This window comes from Magnolia sinica, chromosome 6 (genome assembly GCF_029962835.1).
Source record: "Magnolia sinica isolate HGM2019 chromosome 6, MsV1, whole genome shotgun sequence".
NCBI classification, from domain to species: domain Eukaryota; kingdom Viridiplantae; phylum Streptophyta; class Magnoliopsida; order Magnoliales; family Magnoliaceae; genus Magnolia; species Magnolia sinica.
The window spans coordinates 100,611,960-100,629,374 of NC_080578.1; the positions used below are offsets into that span (position 1 = coordinate 100,611,960).

General features: G+C 40.9%; 1 protein-coding gene and 1 long non-coding RNA gene across 2 annotated transcripts in view; one reads left to right on the forward strand and one right to left on the reverse strand.

Annotated features, from left to right (window-relative positions):
• The window catches only part of LOC131249273 (disease resistance protein SUMM2-like), a 107,454-nt gene that overhangs the window by 8,707 nt on the left and 81,332 nt on the right, over nucleotides 1-17,415 (reverse strand). The gene's annotated exons all lie outside the window — the stretch shown is intronic.
• LOC131249280 (uncharacterized) lies at nucleotides 6,728-8,136 on the forward strand. The gene is made up of 2 exons (XR_009172785.1): nucleotides 6,728-6,870; nucleotides 8,079-8,136. It is a non-coding gene; the product is annotated as an uncharacterized LOC131249280 (long non-coding RNA).

Consider the following 17,415-nt stretch of genomic DNA (forward strand, 5'->3'; position numbering starts at 1 on the left):
GAAGTCGGGTCAGCAGCGCTGACCGAATTAGGTTAGTTCGGTGCACGGGCAGTGCACATGTGCACTATGTACACATGTTATACATATGGGGTCCACTGTGATTCTTTAGAGAAATCCAATCCATCCATCCTGTTTCTCACCTTATTCAAACCATCTGGGTCAATTTTGAAGTATATCCAGATTGTAGGTGGGCCTAAAATTGAAGATTAATGGGCTGATCTGTCTGTTGGCCCACTTCTCGAGATATCCAATGGTTGAAATTTAATATGTACAGTTTATTTATGGCCTCCAGGCCATATATGGAGTTTCGAGCCAATTGGATGGCGGGAACTATATGATATTGCATTCTGCACCAATTTCGGGCCTCTTTAATGTGAATGACTTGATTTCCTTGGATCCCTGGCATGTAAATTCTTCAGTCTTAGTTCTCTTGAGTGCGTCCCTTGCTCTGGTGACTTCGGAGTGTCAAATTCATGCTTGTAGTACTCTTTTTCCATCAACGCTCTTGATTTCATCCTGCAACAAAAATATAATTAAAATACTCCGTTGAGCATTATCATATACGTAAAATCAGGTAATAATTGGGGTCTGATATGTAATATTCGACCCTCATCAACTTCTCGAATCCATGAGAAGGAAAGCAAGCAAAATAGAAAATAAATTCTATAAATTTTGAAATTAATTGATCAATCAAATAAACGAATTCACAACCCTTTAAATAGGGATACCAAGCAATGAGAGAGAAATCAGAAACAAACTATAACTAAACCTCCCTAAAATTCGCAACATACTATAAATAGTAAATTTACTTTTTATAGTAAGTGTCCTATGCGGCTTAACCACGTTATTCCTCTAATTATTCTAAGCACTTTTCATGTTGGACACAACTCCTAAATCCCAATGGATGAAGAGTTATAATCAAACTAAAACTTACTATTTATATAAAAATGGAACTAAACATGGAATTCTGTCGTCGATTGTTCACTCTCCAAGTATAGGGTTGTGATATAGTAATAAACTCGGTGAGACCGAGGTCAAATCCCAAGGGACTGATACCTGTACATTATCTGAAACTAAGTAGAACGAGAACTAGATTAAGATGAAATCTAAATCGAATGATTTTTGAGGAATAGTAGTGAAATATTAATCTAAAACTTAAGGAATTCAGAGGAAGGAAACTAGGGATTCAGAGGATCCACTTGTAGAGATCAGGAAGATCTTATGCCTGCATCAAGAATCATGGAAATTAAACTGAACTTACTTGTTCTAGTTTTCACGAGATGAAAGGTATATGAATTAGAATGGATTCCATCACCAAACCATGCCCAGGAGACAAAGCAAACAACAGAATTAAACTAATTACCAACTAATCAACAATGCATGAAGGTTAGGAAAGGTACCGTCATCCGACCATGCCCATGAGACGATGGTGAACAATAGGGCTTCCTGACGTCATAAACATCAAAATGAGGAAGAAATACTCAAAGCCATCACAGATCTATTGTAATTTCAGTCACAACAAACCATAAAAAAAACTGAAAGTATTCCTTTTAATTGAACTAAAATCAACATCAGTCAGTCTAAACAAGAGGCACAAGCAAAGTCTCTCCCATCAGACTACAAGCTTCACCTCTTAGCCCTAGCTAAGAGGTTTAGCCACACATAAACATGATTAGGCTAAATCTCAAAAAGAAAAGAAAAGAAGAAGAGAAAAGTAGAACACGTCTCTGCCCTGTCTCTCTTCTTGCTTCACGTCCCAGCCAAGCTCCTTGAATGCCTATTGGAATTGAATACCCTCTCTCTCATTTCTTCTTTTCTTTTATAGACAACCAGCGAGATGTCGGTGCTGCTGAAGTCGGTTTCGTAGCCTTTACGCATCACCGTGCGCATGCGGAAAAACAACGCAAATCAACTTGTGTTTGGCTTGAATTTCTGGACAGTGGACGTCCCATCTTTGGTTCTGACTGCATGGTCATGGTCTTGGCCACCTGTTGCAACGTGTGGACGGTCTGGATCATGGATCCGACCGTGATCTCGTTCACAAAACGATCGTCAAAACCAGACAGCGTCCGGTCGCGCATAGTGCGTAAGAAGTGCGGAATTTTGGATTTTCGGCGTCAGTGGGGCCCATGATTGATGTTATAGGAGAGATCCGATCCGTCCATTGAATTTATCTCAGAATTTAAGTCGGGAAGGTGTATTTTTGGCCTTCTTTTGATGTGGTCCACAGGATCCTTTATTTCGCCGTCCATCCTGCGTTTAACGGCTAGGATCTTACGATACCTTGCATGGGGTCAAACTGACACCTAGGAGAGGATAAGAGGATCGGTGAGATTCCCATGGACGGTTCGGATCGGACCTTTAGTGTACGGTGGTGGCCCATGAAACTCGTCCGCAGGCTCTCTATTTGCGAAACAGAGCCTGCGTAGTTGCGCTGAGGTGATCGGTGGGCCTGTGATTAGTGTATTCTGAAAAATCCACTCCATTCATTGGAATTATCTCGAAAAACTGTTGGGGAAGGGCAAGACCGGTTTGATTTCGTTGTGGCCCATAAGACTTGGCGTTACACCGTTCATCTTGCGTTGAACGGCTGGGATCGTGAAAATGCTTGCATAGTGGCAAAAAGACACCTAGACGCTGGTCTTGGCCATCTCCTAAGACAAGTGGACGGGTCCGATCATCGAACTGGATGATGAGTGAGGCCCACAGCGATCACCAGGTGAAAACAGCGTCGGACGCTGTTTGAGTCCTGGTAAGAGTGGGGTTAACCCGGCTTTGACTGGGCTGACCGTCCGGTGCGGCGCGGCTAGTGTGTGTGCTATGCACATGCATCGCATGTGTGGGTCCCAGGTGATGTATTCGAGAAATCTGCTCCGTCCATCCCCTTCCTCATTTAATTTAAGACGTTGAGTCCAAAACTGAAGCGTATCCAGAGATCAGGTGGGCCCCATATTGATGATTAATGTGCTGATCTGACTGTTGGACCAATTCCACATGGATCCAATGGATGAAATTCTACGTGTACGGTTAATTTATGGCATTCAGGCCATGTATGAAGTTTCGAGCCGAATGGATGGTTGGAACCATGTGATCTTGCATTCTAGACCAATTTCGGAACATTTGAACTTCAGTTTCTCGATTTTCTCAGGTCTCTGACGTGTAAATCCGTTGATCTTGGTCCCCTTGGGTCCATCCCTTGCCTTGGTGATTTTGGAGTGTCAATTCATGCATTTAGCACCCTTTTTCAGTTCAAGCTTGTAAATACACCTTGCAACACAAACACGATTAAAATAGGGCATTAAACAGTATCATGTTCATAAATCCAGGCAATAACTGGGGTCTGATATGCAATATTTAACCCTCAACATCGATATGATGGAATCTCGCAAATTCGGTGTGGGTAACCCGGCAAAGCCGGGTTAGTTGGCTAAAGTAGCTCGTCCTACCCCAAAATCATATGTGGTACGTCGAGTAAATCATTCCGGTTTGCGAGATATGCCTATTTAAAGGTTCTGACGGTCTTGATGACTTTTGCATTTGATCGGGCATTCTTTAGTCCATCTTGGACATGAAAGTGCTTGTGAACCGCTCTACATTAGTCCCCTCCACTTCAAAAAAACTCATCCTCGAGTTCTCGTACTACTTTGATTCATGATACTCCATCTGGTATGCCGTAACAATACCCGGATAAAAAGTTATGTTCAATTTACAGTCCACCTTCTTTTGGTCCAACCATGCTAGGAATGTATCTGTAACACTTTCTACATCAGACCCCTCATCTTAGAAAAAACTTGTCCTTGAGTTATTCAAGGGACTTGGTACATGATTCTGAGATAACTTTTGATGCCGATGTTTATTAGACATTTTCTTGTACTTTTCATTAGGCTCTTGAGTTGACACAACACGTGTACTCATGCTCCCCTTAACTTAGCTAGTATAGATCAGTTTCTTCACTTCTACCTTCAAGATTTCACATTCCTTTTAATAATGTGGGCAATTAGGCAGACTGATCCCTGTGACATGATCAATGTGATTTTGTATATTTCATATAGGAGGCAATTTATTAGGGAGTTCATCGAGTACAATTTCTTTAAACTCTTGCAACACTGAGTTTAAATTCCCTGAGATGTTCATATGCTCCATATATTCTTTCTTTTCAACTAATGGATATATATCTTCTATTTCCTTAGATTGTTTAACGAAAGTCTGTTCAGTTGTCAGAGACTGTTCCTCAACTTTAGAAGTCTTGGGTTGCTTCTCTATTCCCATAGGGAGAAAGCTAATCTTTCTACCATCTTTAGTAAATTTAAATACGTTATCCTGACCTCTATGCGTAGCAATAGCATCAATATTGTTTTGCCATGGTCAACCAAGTAATATATGACAAACTTCCATGTCGATTACGTCACAAAGTATTTGATCCTTATAATTTTTACCAATTAAAAATGAGACAATGCATTGTTCAGTTACTTTTATTTTGTTGACCTCCTTAATCCATTCAATCTTATACGGAGATGGATGCTTTTATGTTTTCAGTTGCAGCTTTTCCACCATTATTTTCAACACGAGATTCTCCTGATATCGATGATCACATTACAGACTTTTTGGTTTACAGTGCACCTCGTTCGAAAGATGTTGTCTCACTGTAATTCTATTTCTACCTTTGGCATGTATAATGGCTTCCTCACAATCAAGGTGGTGGCATGCGATTTACCATCATCTGATGGTGCTTTGCAGAAATCGGGGTTATGTCGTACAGCGACCATGGGCAGTTGAGCATCACTTTAAGCTCGGGGCGGAATTAGTGCATCCGCAATACGGTTGAGGGTTGCTTGCAACCCTTGCATGGTCAACTGCCTCTCCCGGCGGAAAACTTTCATTATTTTTGAAAGATAACGAACCCCTACATCACCGTCCATGGGATTTTTGTTCATACCTTTGTTATTTGCCATTGGCCCGAGGGGAATGCTTGCTTTGATACTAATTGACGCAGGAAGGACGTGAGGTCGAGCACCATCTTCCTAAAGAGGATAGTTGTTCCGAATCTACGGAACTTCTCTGGACTCCTCACAGAGATTTCTCGAATCCATGAGAAGGAAATCAAGCAAAATAGAAAATAAATTCTATAAAATTTGAATTTAATTAATCAATCAAATAAATGAGTTCACAACCCTTTAAATAGGGATACCAAGCAATGGGAGAGAAATCAGAAGCAAACTATAACTAAAACTCCCTAATATTCGTAACTATAAATAGTAATTTTACTTTTTATAGTAAGTGTCCTATGTGCCTTAACCACGTTATTCTCCTAATTATTCTAAGAACTTTTCATGTTGTATACAACTCCTAAATCCCAACGGATGAAGAGTTATAATCAAACTAAAACTTATCATTTATAGTAAAAACGGAACTAAACATGGAATTTCGCCGTCGATATGATGGAATCTCGCAAATTCGGCATCGCCTTACCCCAAAATCATATATGGTATGTCGAGTAAATCATTTCGGTTTGCGAGATATGCCTGTCTTAAGGTTCTGACGGTCTTGATGACTTCTGCCTCTGATCGGGCCTTCTCTGGTCCATCTCGGACATGAAAGTGTCCACGACCCGCTTTACATCACACGACAAATCTACGAAGTCATGGTAAGCACACCCATAAAGTGAGTCACACACATACACGACTAATCTGAACTTTCTGGCAGCCTACTTTTATCATGTAAGTTTTAATCTACTTTTCGGATTTTTGGATGAGTGGGCCTATGTGGTGCATGGCATTACGTGGTATGGAATTGCATTTGGTTCATGTAAATTTCATATGACGCTTGGAAACATTGGGAAGGAAGGATTAATCCTGGTACTTTATCATCAGAGCCAATAGTAAATACTATAGAATGTCTGTATTTTGAAATCCACTATACATCTGTGGGCCAATTGATGCCTATGTTTTATATATCCATGATGTCCAACCATATGCCCATTATACGTAACATTCAAGTTGCATATATGTACAGGTTACTAGCCTCAGTTGTAAAATGTGGCCCATTGATTACAATTCCATGATATACTAAACACAAGCTTCACTTAATACAATTTGATCCCAAACATAGGTTTGGACGGGGAAAATATGATGGTATTTCCAAACATGTAATCATTGTACAATAATGGTGTTAATTCCATCTAATGCAATTCCATATCATTTAATCCTGCAGTCTAAGCAGGATGGCATAATGTGAATTACCAATCAATTATCACCTAAGAATGCATTGATTAGAGTGTATGTGAATAATTCAAATGTAAATTGCACATAAAGAGTAAAAATGTAGCAACTTCTTTGGGGTTATTCCGTCATCCATGCAAAAATATCTCACATTTTGGCCATTATAAATGGATGCGCTTCTGGATTTAGAATGTCTGCCCATTACATGAAGAATTAAGTACTGCTTCAGATGTTAACATATCTTCAGCCATATGTTACATGCCAACCTCTATTAAGTACATAAGCCACTCACATATTTATCTTGCAGTAGACAAGCATGTAGGACTTATATATATAACAGCCCTCGTATGAAGATGTTGTAGCATAATTCTTAGGGGGCAGAGGAAGCCTCTGATGGGAGAGATGGAGAGGTTTGGTGTAGATGAAGAGAGTTGTAGTAGATGGAGATGTTTGAGTATATGGATGAAGAGGTGTGGAGTATGGACGACTGTCGTGAGTTACAAGGACATCAACGAGGGAGAAGAAAGTGTATGGAGAAGATGGAGGAAGGAGAACTAGAGGGGGATAAGTGCGCGCAGTAGGAGATTATCTGTCTTTATATTGTATGTAGGAGTACTTCCTTGAGCTGGTTGAATGACCCCTGAAGCGCTGAGTATTTGGGGATTTCGCCAAATTCGTTTGATATGGTATTAGCAAAATTTGACAGTGGTTTACATTAAAAAAATTTATTTTTCGCAAACGGCTCTATTTCATAATAATGACGCTTTTACATGCATTTATTGGAGTAATTGTTAATCTTAAAAGGCCCTTAAGGATACAAATCTTGATTGAATGATTAGACAGACAAATAATAAAATATAAACCCAAAAAAACCAGTAGAAATCATTACTAGGTCATGAAGCACTGAGACCTACATAGAAATTTTATCAAGCTGGTCAACTTGGTCAACTTTGGAATTGAATCAGCTAGTTTTATTAGTTTTAGGAGTAGAATTTATTGAGAAATGAACCAAATGATCTTAGAGCACTATAAGTAATATAAGAATTTATTGAGAAATGCACCAAATGATCTTAGAGCACTATAGGTAATATAAGTTATAGTGCTCCGAATTGGACAGTCCGATACGTCAACTAAATATGACTGATCAATGATGAAATATTCAGCCTTATTTTTATTTTTTTTTAGCCATTTCCAACATTTGGATGTAAGATGGTTTGGATTGCATAACAGATGTGGTTATTAAAATCACGGGCAACATGATCACATAGGTGGATCCAATGATCTTGGCTGCAGCCTAATGGACAGTCCAGATCAATCGATTGAAATTTTTAACTGTCCCACTGCAGTGGAACATCCGCCGGGGCTGTTGTGGGGCCACATGGTACATGCATGACATCTGACCCATCCAAAATCTGTGCCCTAAAATGATGTTCACACACATACAAACATACATACAGGTGAGTTCAATCATTAGGTGGCCCCACCATAGAGATCTTGTACAGCCGTCCAAAAGCACTGATCAGGGATCAAGTGATGGGGTCCACATGGTATGTGTACAGCATCCAAGCCATCCCAAAGCTGCGGCCCACCATGATGACAGGACACCCTAAAATCATGTCAATCCAAGCACCAGGTGTGGCGAGAACCCTTTAGGATTTGGATGGTTTTTATGTGACTTTTCATTGTTCTCAGTGGTGTGGTCCATCTGATGGTTGGATCTGTCGGAATTTTATGATGCTACCCATCATAGTATCCAACACTTGTTAGCTTTCCATCGAAACATCAAAGATGGATTACTATTCAAAATCAAATCATATCTGCTTAAAAAAATAAAAAAATAAAAAAATAAAGAAGAGGAAGAAAGGAAGAGTACCCATTTGAAGTCTCTCTTTCAAGGCTTTCAGAAGCAACTCAATTTCTGTTGAACAGAGATGCACGGACGTATTAGACAAAACTCAATACTCAAAAGTGCGTTTGTTGCACCAAATATCATGATATTTCATGATTAACCAGTCTGATTCAGTGCAAAATTCATCAAATTTTATGATATTTGGTGCAGCCAAACGAGCATTAAAAAGAAAAAAAAGATACAGAAAGAAGAAATCGAATAAAAGAAAAGGGGTTAGAACTTACAAAAAAGAACTCTGATAGTGAAAATTAGCTGGAACGATGGTGATGATGATGGCTTTTATTTGTGGAACGATCGTGTCCTGAAATTTCCAGCTGGGAACAGAGCAAGTGACTCTGCTTTCAATCTTGGGGTGGGGAGCCGATTAGGTGAGACCACGGCTTAACCAAGACAGTGCGGCCCTTACCTTGGGTCTCACCTTAATGTATATATTATATATCCACGCCGTCCATACTTTTTTAATGATCATTTTAGTGTATTATCGAAAAAATTAAGCAGATCCAAATCTCAGGAGGACCATACCATAGGAAACAGAGTTTTTTTTTTAATCATTAATGGGCCAGAAAGGTTTTGGATCAAGTTGATATTTGTTTTATCCCTTAGTCCAGGTTTACGTGACTTTATCAACTTATTGGATGGAAAATAAACACTAATTAAACTTTCAGGAGAGCTCTAAGAATTTTTAATGGTAGATTGTTTAATTATCACCGTTTCGTGGAGTATGGTCCACCTGATAATAGGATCAGCTTCATTTTTTAGATCATGATCTAAACTAATGTGATAAAAGGGATGGATGGAGTGGATATAGAATAGATAGATAAAGGTGGGACTTATAGTAAGGGCTGCACCGTCTTGGGTGAGGCCGGGATCTCACCTAAACTGCGCCGTCTATTGTAGCGGCCAGATGTGGGGCCCAGTGATGCGTTCATGGAATCTAATGCGTCCATCAGATTCCTCACTTGAAAGGACCTCAGTCTCAAAAGATCAGATCTGCACTAAAACCAGCCTTTTTTGCGATTTATATAGGCCCCTAAATTCAAGTGACGGCGTTCACTCCTAGATATTTTCCTGTGATGTGATCGATCTAAGAATTGTATGTACTTCATTTTTTGGGAATTAGCCTGAAATGATATGAAAAAAGGATGGACGGAGTGGATACACAATATATATATATATATATATATATATATATATATATATATATATATATATATATATCAATTTTGCCCAATTTTCACGACTAATGGAACCTGATAATAACCCAACCTGACCGAATCCGCTCCCCGTGAAAAGACCTGGACGCGGATTGGCGAGTGACACTGCCATTAGCCAATGGCTATGGTCTGTGTTCTGTGGGTCCCACCATGATGTACTTATTTCATCCACACCGTCCATTCATTTTTTTCAGATCACTTTATTATCTGAGCCTAAAAATTAGTAGATCCAAATCTCAAGCTGACAACATCACAGGAAACAGTGTTGATTAAATGCCCACCATTATAAAATTCTTCGAGGCTACAAAAGTTTTGGATCAAACTGATATTTGTCTTTTCGCATCATCCAGGTCTGCATGACCCAATCAACAGGTTGGATTTCAAATAAAAAATATACTGGGTCCTAAAAGGTATCTAATGGTGGACATTCAATCATTATTGTTTTTGGTTCACTTGAAATTTAGATCTCCCTCACTTTTGGTACCAAGCTCTAAATGATCTAGAAAAATCAATGAACGGCTTGAAAAAAACACATGCATCATGGTGGGGCCCACAGAGCACTGACAACTACCCACTCGGGCAGTGGCACCGTCACTAGCAAACCGCGTCCAAGATCCGACACCGTCACCGTCACATGCATCATGGTGGGGCCCGTTTGGCCGGGTGGATTGGAAGGGATTGAATGGTATTAGGGTGGATGGCATGGATTTCAAGGTAATGATGGTGTTGTCAGTGGATTGTCTTAAGATCTATGGGATTGCTATACAGAGTCTGTTTGGCACGCCTGGCCAATCCTTGGATTAAACCTTCCCATCCTTTCCAATCCCTCAAACCAAACACGTCCTAGGCAAATTTGAATGGATTAGGGTGGATTGGATGGGATTTAAAGGTAATGATGGTGTTGTCAATGGATTGTCTTAAAATCCATGGGATTACTATATCCTGGAATTAGGTCACCCAGTCTGTTTGGCACCCCGGTCAATCCGGGATTTAACTTCCAATACCATCCAATCCCTTCCAATCCGCCGGGCCAAACGGGCCCTAAACGTCTCCCAGTCCAGTTCGGAACTTCACATGCATTTCCCTCTGGGGATTTCCTTGATACTCTGGCTGATTTGATAGTATATACACGTGCACCTAGAAACGGTAACTTTGGCATGCATGAAACCCACCATAGGTCGTTACCCCAAAATCAAATCGATTAGATGATCTAGACGATGATTAGATGCTTTGACCACGTTAAATTTTAGTCGTTCATTAGATGCCTACCAATCAGCTTCTTCTGTTTATTAGTCTGAGGTAAATTTTGTTGGATGGCCCATCTACAGTAGGTCCCAAAGCTTGGCCGGTCCGGGCGTAATAATTATAAGTTCATGTGCATGAACCATCACACTCTGCTAGAGTATCAGAACTTTCTCAGAGGAAATTGAATACAATGCTTGACGGTGGCATTCACAGTGGTCAATTTCTCTTTTCTTACATGACGTCTCTCTTTTGTTTTTTCTAGTATTTTTTTTTTTTTTTTAACACATGAAATTGGTTGGCCTCATCATGAGTATCACCGTGGGAAAAAAATCAGCCCCATCTGCTCATCAAGTGGGCCACCTTATAGCTAGCAATCATGTATCATATGGCCCACCTAATGGGTAGATGTGGCTGATTTTTTCACCGATGATTCTTATGGTGGGGCCAGCATATTGGGAAGGGATGGATTTAGCATTCACTTAATAAATTGGAAGCTATCTACTAGGTAGACCGCTGAGTGGTCATTCGAATGAAAAAATAAGAATCTTGATCAAATAAGCTTGTAGATGAAATCATCTCTCAAATGAAAGCTTTGAAAGTAAAGGAGTGAAATGACTTGTGGGCTTCTTGAAAGTCACACGAGTAAACAAAGGTGGCACTAGACATACATCCGCCATATATATGGCATACGGATGATACTCACAATTGAATGATCCAAATGGTCCAAAGGTTGACCATCTAAATGGGTGGTTAATAAACATTGATAAATTGCTTGTTTGTGATCCTTACATTTGTGGCCTATCTAAAGCTCAAAATTTCCTCATTTTTGCTAGATGAGCTTATTACAATGCATACATTACTGTGATTTTGTTTATTAAATGGGCGCATCACAATGCATTGGGCTTCCCTTCCCCACACTAATTTAGGACATTAAAGATCATATGTTCCTTTGAAAAATTTCAATGCATTCCAATTCCTCTATGTTACTCTAGCACATGTGTGGGCTTATGATATAGAGCGGGTTGCGGACAGTTTCATGGCCAAGATGGATCAGAAAAGGCTCGGTCGATGACAGAAGTGATCTGGACCATTGGACCTTAGATCGGGCGTATCTCACAATCCGGAATGAGTTATCTGACGTAAAATATCTGATTTTGGGGTATAACGAGCTACTTTAGCCAACCAACCCTGCTACGCCGGGTTGCGCAAGCTGGATTTGCAAAATATCCCTGAATCGACAGTCGTTTCCTTGTTTTAATTTCGTTTTTACTATAAATAGTAAGTTTTAGTTTGATTATAACTCTTCATCTGTCGGGCTTTAGGAGTTGTGTCCAACGTGAAAAGAGCTTAGAATAATTAAGAGAACGGTTTGGTGAAGCCAAATAGTACATTACTATTTTTTGGCCGAAAACCTTGCGCACTAGTAGACATCACGACCATTTATAAATAGTAAGTTTACTATTTATAGTAAGTCGCAAATTCTAGGAGTTTTAGTTATAGTTTGATTCTGATTTCTTTCCCCTTGCTTGGTACCCCTATTTAAAGGGTTGTGAACTCGTTTTTAGGCATTCATTAATCAATTTCGAATTTATTTCTATTTCTTGCTTTCTTCCCTCGTGGATTCGAGAAGTCTCTGTGAGGAGTCCAGAGAAATTCCGTGGATTTAGAATAGTTATCCTCTTGAGGAAGACAGTGCTCAACCTCATGTCCTCCCCTGCGTAAGTTTAGTATCAAAGCCAGATTTCTCCTCGGATCGATGACTTCTAACGACGGGTCGGGCAACAATCCCATGGGCAATGCTCCAGGGAATTTACCTTTAACGGCGGTAGCTTTCGAAGCAGTGTAGCGAGAGAATCGGCAAGCCATGCAAGGGCTGCAGGCTTCCATTACCGTATAGCAGATCTTTTGGTGAAAAACCTGGGGCAACTCCGTGTTCGTGGTGGTAATCCTCCACCGCCAATTACTGAAACTCGTAATCGCCCTGATCGCAGGATAGTACCAGTAATGCATTCAAGGGTCATTCCTTAAGAAGGGAGATCCAGTTAGGAGAAGATCGACAACATAATCTTCCAACACCCTAGACAAGGCGATCGAGTAGATCGGACAGATTGAGAATTCAAGATGCAAGTTGATATTCCTAACTTCAATGGCCAACTACACATTGAGAATTTTCTCGATTGGCTTTCTGAAGTTGAGCAATTTTTCGACTATATGGACATCCCTGAAGCAAAGAAGGTTAAGCTCGTGGCCTACAAGTTGAAAGGCGGAGCTTCAGCTTGGTGGGAACAACTGCAACTCGCACGAACCAGGCAGATGAAAGCACCAATCCGCACATGACAGCGGATGAAGTAGCTACTACGTGCCCGATTCTTCTCTAGCGATTATGATAAGATATTATTCCAATAATACTAAAATTGTCAGCAGGTAATCGGTCGGTGAGAGAATACGCAGAAGAATTTTACCGCCTGGCAACGCGTAACGATTTGGTCGAGATTGAATCGCAGTAAGTCGCCCGATTTAACGGTGGATTGCGTATGGCTATTCAGGATCGGGTCCAGATGTGGTCCGCTTAGACGATGAATGATGCGATCAAGTTAGCTACTTGGGTAGAAGCATAACTTGAATGTCCTAACACCTGGACCTATCCTACTGTAAGGATCCCTGTGGCAGGTCCGCCCCAGGGAGCTTCACAGCCCAAGAGGAAGTAGCTCATAGGAGCACACACTCAACCTCGTACGTTTGAGAACCGAGATCAGGGAAGCGGGCAAGCCAGACCCCAAAGGGGCGTATCGACTGTTGTTGGTCCAAGTAGAATCCCGAACCCCTATGCTCGGCCAAGGCCTGACAACTGCTATTGTTGTGGCCAACCGAGCCATCTATCAAATACTTGTCCCCAGCGAAAAGTGGCAAACCTCGCCATCAATGATAGCAGTGCTAATAACGCTTATGAAGATCCAAATATTGAAGAACATGAGCATACCACCAAGGACGAGGCAGATGATTCAGGTTGGGTTCAGCAAGATCACGACGAGTCGCTCGTCATGAGGCGACTATTATATGCGCCAAGAAAAGAGGTGCATCTACAGCGGCATAACATCTTCCACAATAGGTGTATGGTGAATCGAAAGGCTTGTGACGTGATCATTGACATTGAAAGCAGCGAGAACATCGTCTCCAAGGTCATGGTGAAAAAATTGCAATTGAAAACGGAGCGTCATCCCTCTCCATATACAATCGATTGGATCAAGAAGGTCAGCGAAACAAAGGTAACTGAACGGTGCACCATATCCTTTTCAATTGGCAAACATTATAAGGATGAAGAGTATGCGATATGGTTGACATGGAAGTATGTCACATACTACTCAGTCGACCCTGACAATCTAATCATGATACCACTCAAAAAGGGCGAGATAACATATATATTTTCGTCAAGGATGGCCGGAAGACTATATTGGCCCCTATAGATCCAAAGGGACCACCTGAAACTTCTAAAGTAGAGGGCCGTTTTCTCTTAACCATACGGGATTTCGTAGAAGAATCTAAAGAAACAAGACATGCTTATGCATTAATTGTAAAAGACAAAGAACTCCAGCCTATCATCATCCTTGAAAGACTAAGGCCCTTGCTACATGAATTCAAAGAAATCTGGCCCGATGACCTCCTCGATTGGTTACCCCCATGCGGGATATCCAACACCATATCGACTTTGTCCTTAGGTCCAGTTTACCTAATCATCTTTATTATCGAATGAGTCCGAATGAGTGCGAGATTCTGCAGGGACAAGTAAAGAAGCTGATCCGTAAGGGTCTTATTCGAGAAAGCATGAGCCCATGTGCCGTACAAGTTTTATTAACTCCAAAGAAAGATGGGAGTTGGCGCATGTGTGTCAACAGCCGGACCATCAACAAAATCACCATAAAATACAGGTTTCCTATACCACAGTTAGATGATATGTTGGACATGTTAGAGGACTTAAAAATATTCTCTAAATTGGACCTAAGGAACAGATACCATCAAATTCGAATACGATCGGGTAATGAGTGGCAAACGATCTTTAAGACCAAGGAATGATTGTACGAATGGATAATCATGCCCTTCGATCTTTCGAATGCGCCTAGCATATTTATGAGATTGATGAACCAAGTTCTGAAACCTTTCATTGGGCGGTTCGTTGTGGTTTATTTCAATGATATTTTGATATACAGTTAAGACGAAACCACCCATATGAAATACCTCAAGAAGGTCCTTCAAGTGCTCACTAAAAATAAACTGTATCTCAATTTAAAAAAGTGCAGCTTCATGACTGATAGCCTATTATTTCTGAGTTTTGTCGTAACATCCACATGTATTCGGGTGGATGAGGAAAAGGTGAAGGCAATCAGAGAATAACTGGTTCCCACAAATATTTACGAAGTGCGAAGTTTTCATATACTGGTGACATTTTATCGTCAGTTTGTGAAAAATTTCAGTACCATTGTGTCATCAATCACAGATTGCATGAATAAAGGGCAGTTTCAGTGGACTGACGAAGTCGACAGGAGCTTTGCCGAAATCAAGCGTAAATTATCCACGACCCCAGTTCTTGTACTTCCTAACTTCGACAAACTGTTTGAAGTCGAATGTGATGCCTCATATGTCGAAATTGGGAGAGTTTTGTCTCAAGAAGGTAGGCCGGTAGCCTCTACAGTGAGAAACTTAGCGATACACGCAAGAAGCGGTCTACATATGAGATCGAGTTATACGCGGTGGTCCAAGCACTGCGACATTGGCGACATTATTTGATTCAAAGGGAATTTATACTTTTCACGGATCATCAAGCTCTCAAATTCATTAATAGTGAAGCTAACATTAACCGTGTGCATGCTAGATGGATCTCATTTTTGCAGGAATTCACGTTATTATTAAAACACAAGTCAGGGCAACAGAACAAAGTAGCTGATGCGCTGAGTTGCCGTGCAACGTTGTTAGTCACTATGAGCAATGAGGTTGTCGAGTTCGAGCGCCTCAAAGACATATATGCTGATGACGACGACTTCAAAAACACATGGGTTAGATGGCAAAAAGGTCACCCTGACGACTTACATATTCAAGACGGGTTCCTTTTCAAGAGAAATTGACTGTGCATCCCGAACAGTTCGCTAAAGAAATAAATAATCCAAGAGCTACATGGAGGTGGCCTCAGTGGACACCTTGGGCGAGACAAGATACGAGCTCTTGTGAAGGAAGGATATTACTGGCCGTAATTGGTACGTGATGTGAGAAAGACAGTCCAACGTTGTTATATTTGTCAGACCTCCAAGGGGTAATCTCATAATACGGGCCTCTACACCCCGTTACCCGTGCCTGATGACCCTTGGGAGGATTTATTTATGGACTTCGTGCTTGGTCTCTCATGAACACAACACGGCATGGATTCAGTGTTCGTGGTAGTAGATCATTTCTCTAAGATGGCGTACTTTATTCCATACAAAAAGACTCTCAATGTAACACACGTGGCGAATCTATTCTTCAGAGAAATTGACGGCTACATGTGGTTCCCAAGACTATTACTTCTAACCGCGACACGAAGTTCATAAGCCACTTTTGGCGGACTTTGTGGACTCGATTCGATAAACGACTTCAGTTCAGCAGCGCCTACCACCCACAGACTGATGGTCAACTGAGGTTGTGAATCGCACATTGGGAAACTTCCTTCAATGTATTTCAGGAGAATAACCGAAGCAGTGGGATTTGGCTTTGTCTCAAGCGGAGTTTGCATTTAACAACATGGTGAACCGCTCGATAGGGAAATCCTCGTTCCAGGTTATTTACAGACGAGTACCTCGCCACACGCTAGACTTGGTCCCTCTACCCAAGTTCCTAGGCATGAGTATTGTAGCAGAACATATGACAGACAAGATCATGAGCATTCATGCGGAGGTACAAACCAAGCTATATGCCTCGAACGAAAAGTATAAGGATCAAGCGGACAAGCATCGGCAACAAAAAGTATTTGAGGTGGGCGACCAAGTAACGGTCCATTTGCGCAAAGAAAGATTTTCGACCGGAATGTACAACAAGTTTAAGAATAAAAATATTGGACCGGTACCAATCATCCGAAAGATCAATGATAATGCTTATGTTGTTGATCTTCTAGATGACATGGCGATCTCATGGACTTTCAACATCGCGGACCTGACCGAGTATCATGAACCAGAGCAGGATGAGAACTCCAGGATGAGTTCTTTTGAAGTGGAGGGGACTGATGTAGAGCGGGTTGCGGACAGTTTGATGGACAAGATGGATCAGAAAAGGCTCGGTCGATGACAAAAGTGATCCAGATCGTCGGACCTTAGATCGGGCGTATCTCACAATCCAGAATGAGTTATCTGACGTAAAATATATGATTTTGGGGTAAAACGAGCTACTTCAGCTAACGAACCCCATTATGCCGGGTTGCGCAAGCTAGATTTGCGAAATACCCTTGAATCGACGATCGTTTCCCTGATTTAATTTCATTTTTACTATAAATAGTAAGTTGTAGTTTGATTATAACTCTTCATCCGTCGGGCTTTAGGAGTTGCGTCCAACGTGAAAAGAACTTAGAATAAGTAGGAGAACGGTTTGGCGAAGCTAAATAGGGCACTTACTATTTTTGGCCGAAAACCTTGTGCACTAGTAGACATCACGACCATCTATAAATAGTAAGTTTACTATTTATAGTAAGTCATGAATTCTAGGAGTTTTAGTTGTAGTTTGATTTTGATTTCTTTCCCATTGCTTGGTACCCCTATTTAAAGGGTTGTGAACTCGTTTTTAGGTATTCATTAATCAATTTCGAATTTATTAG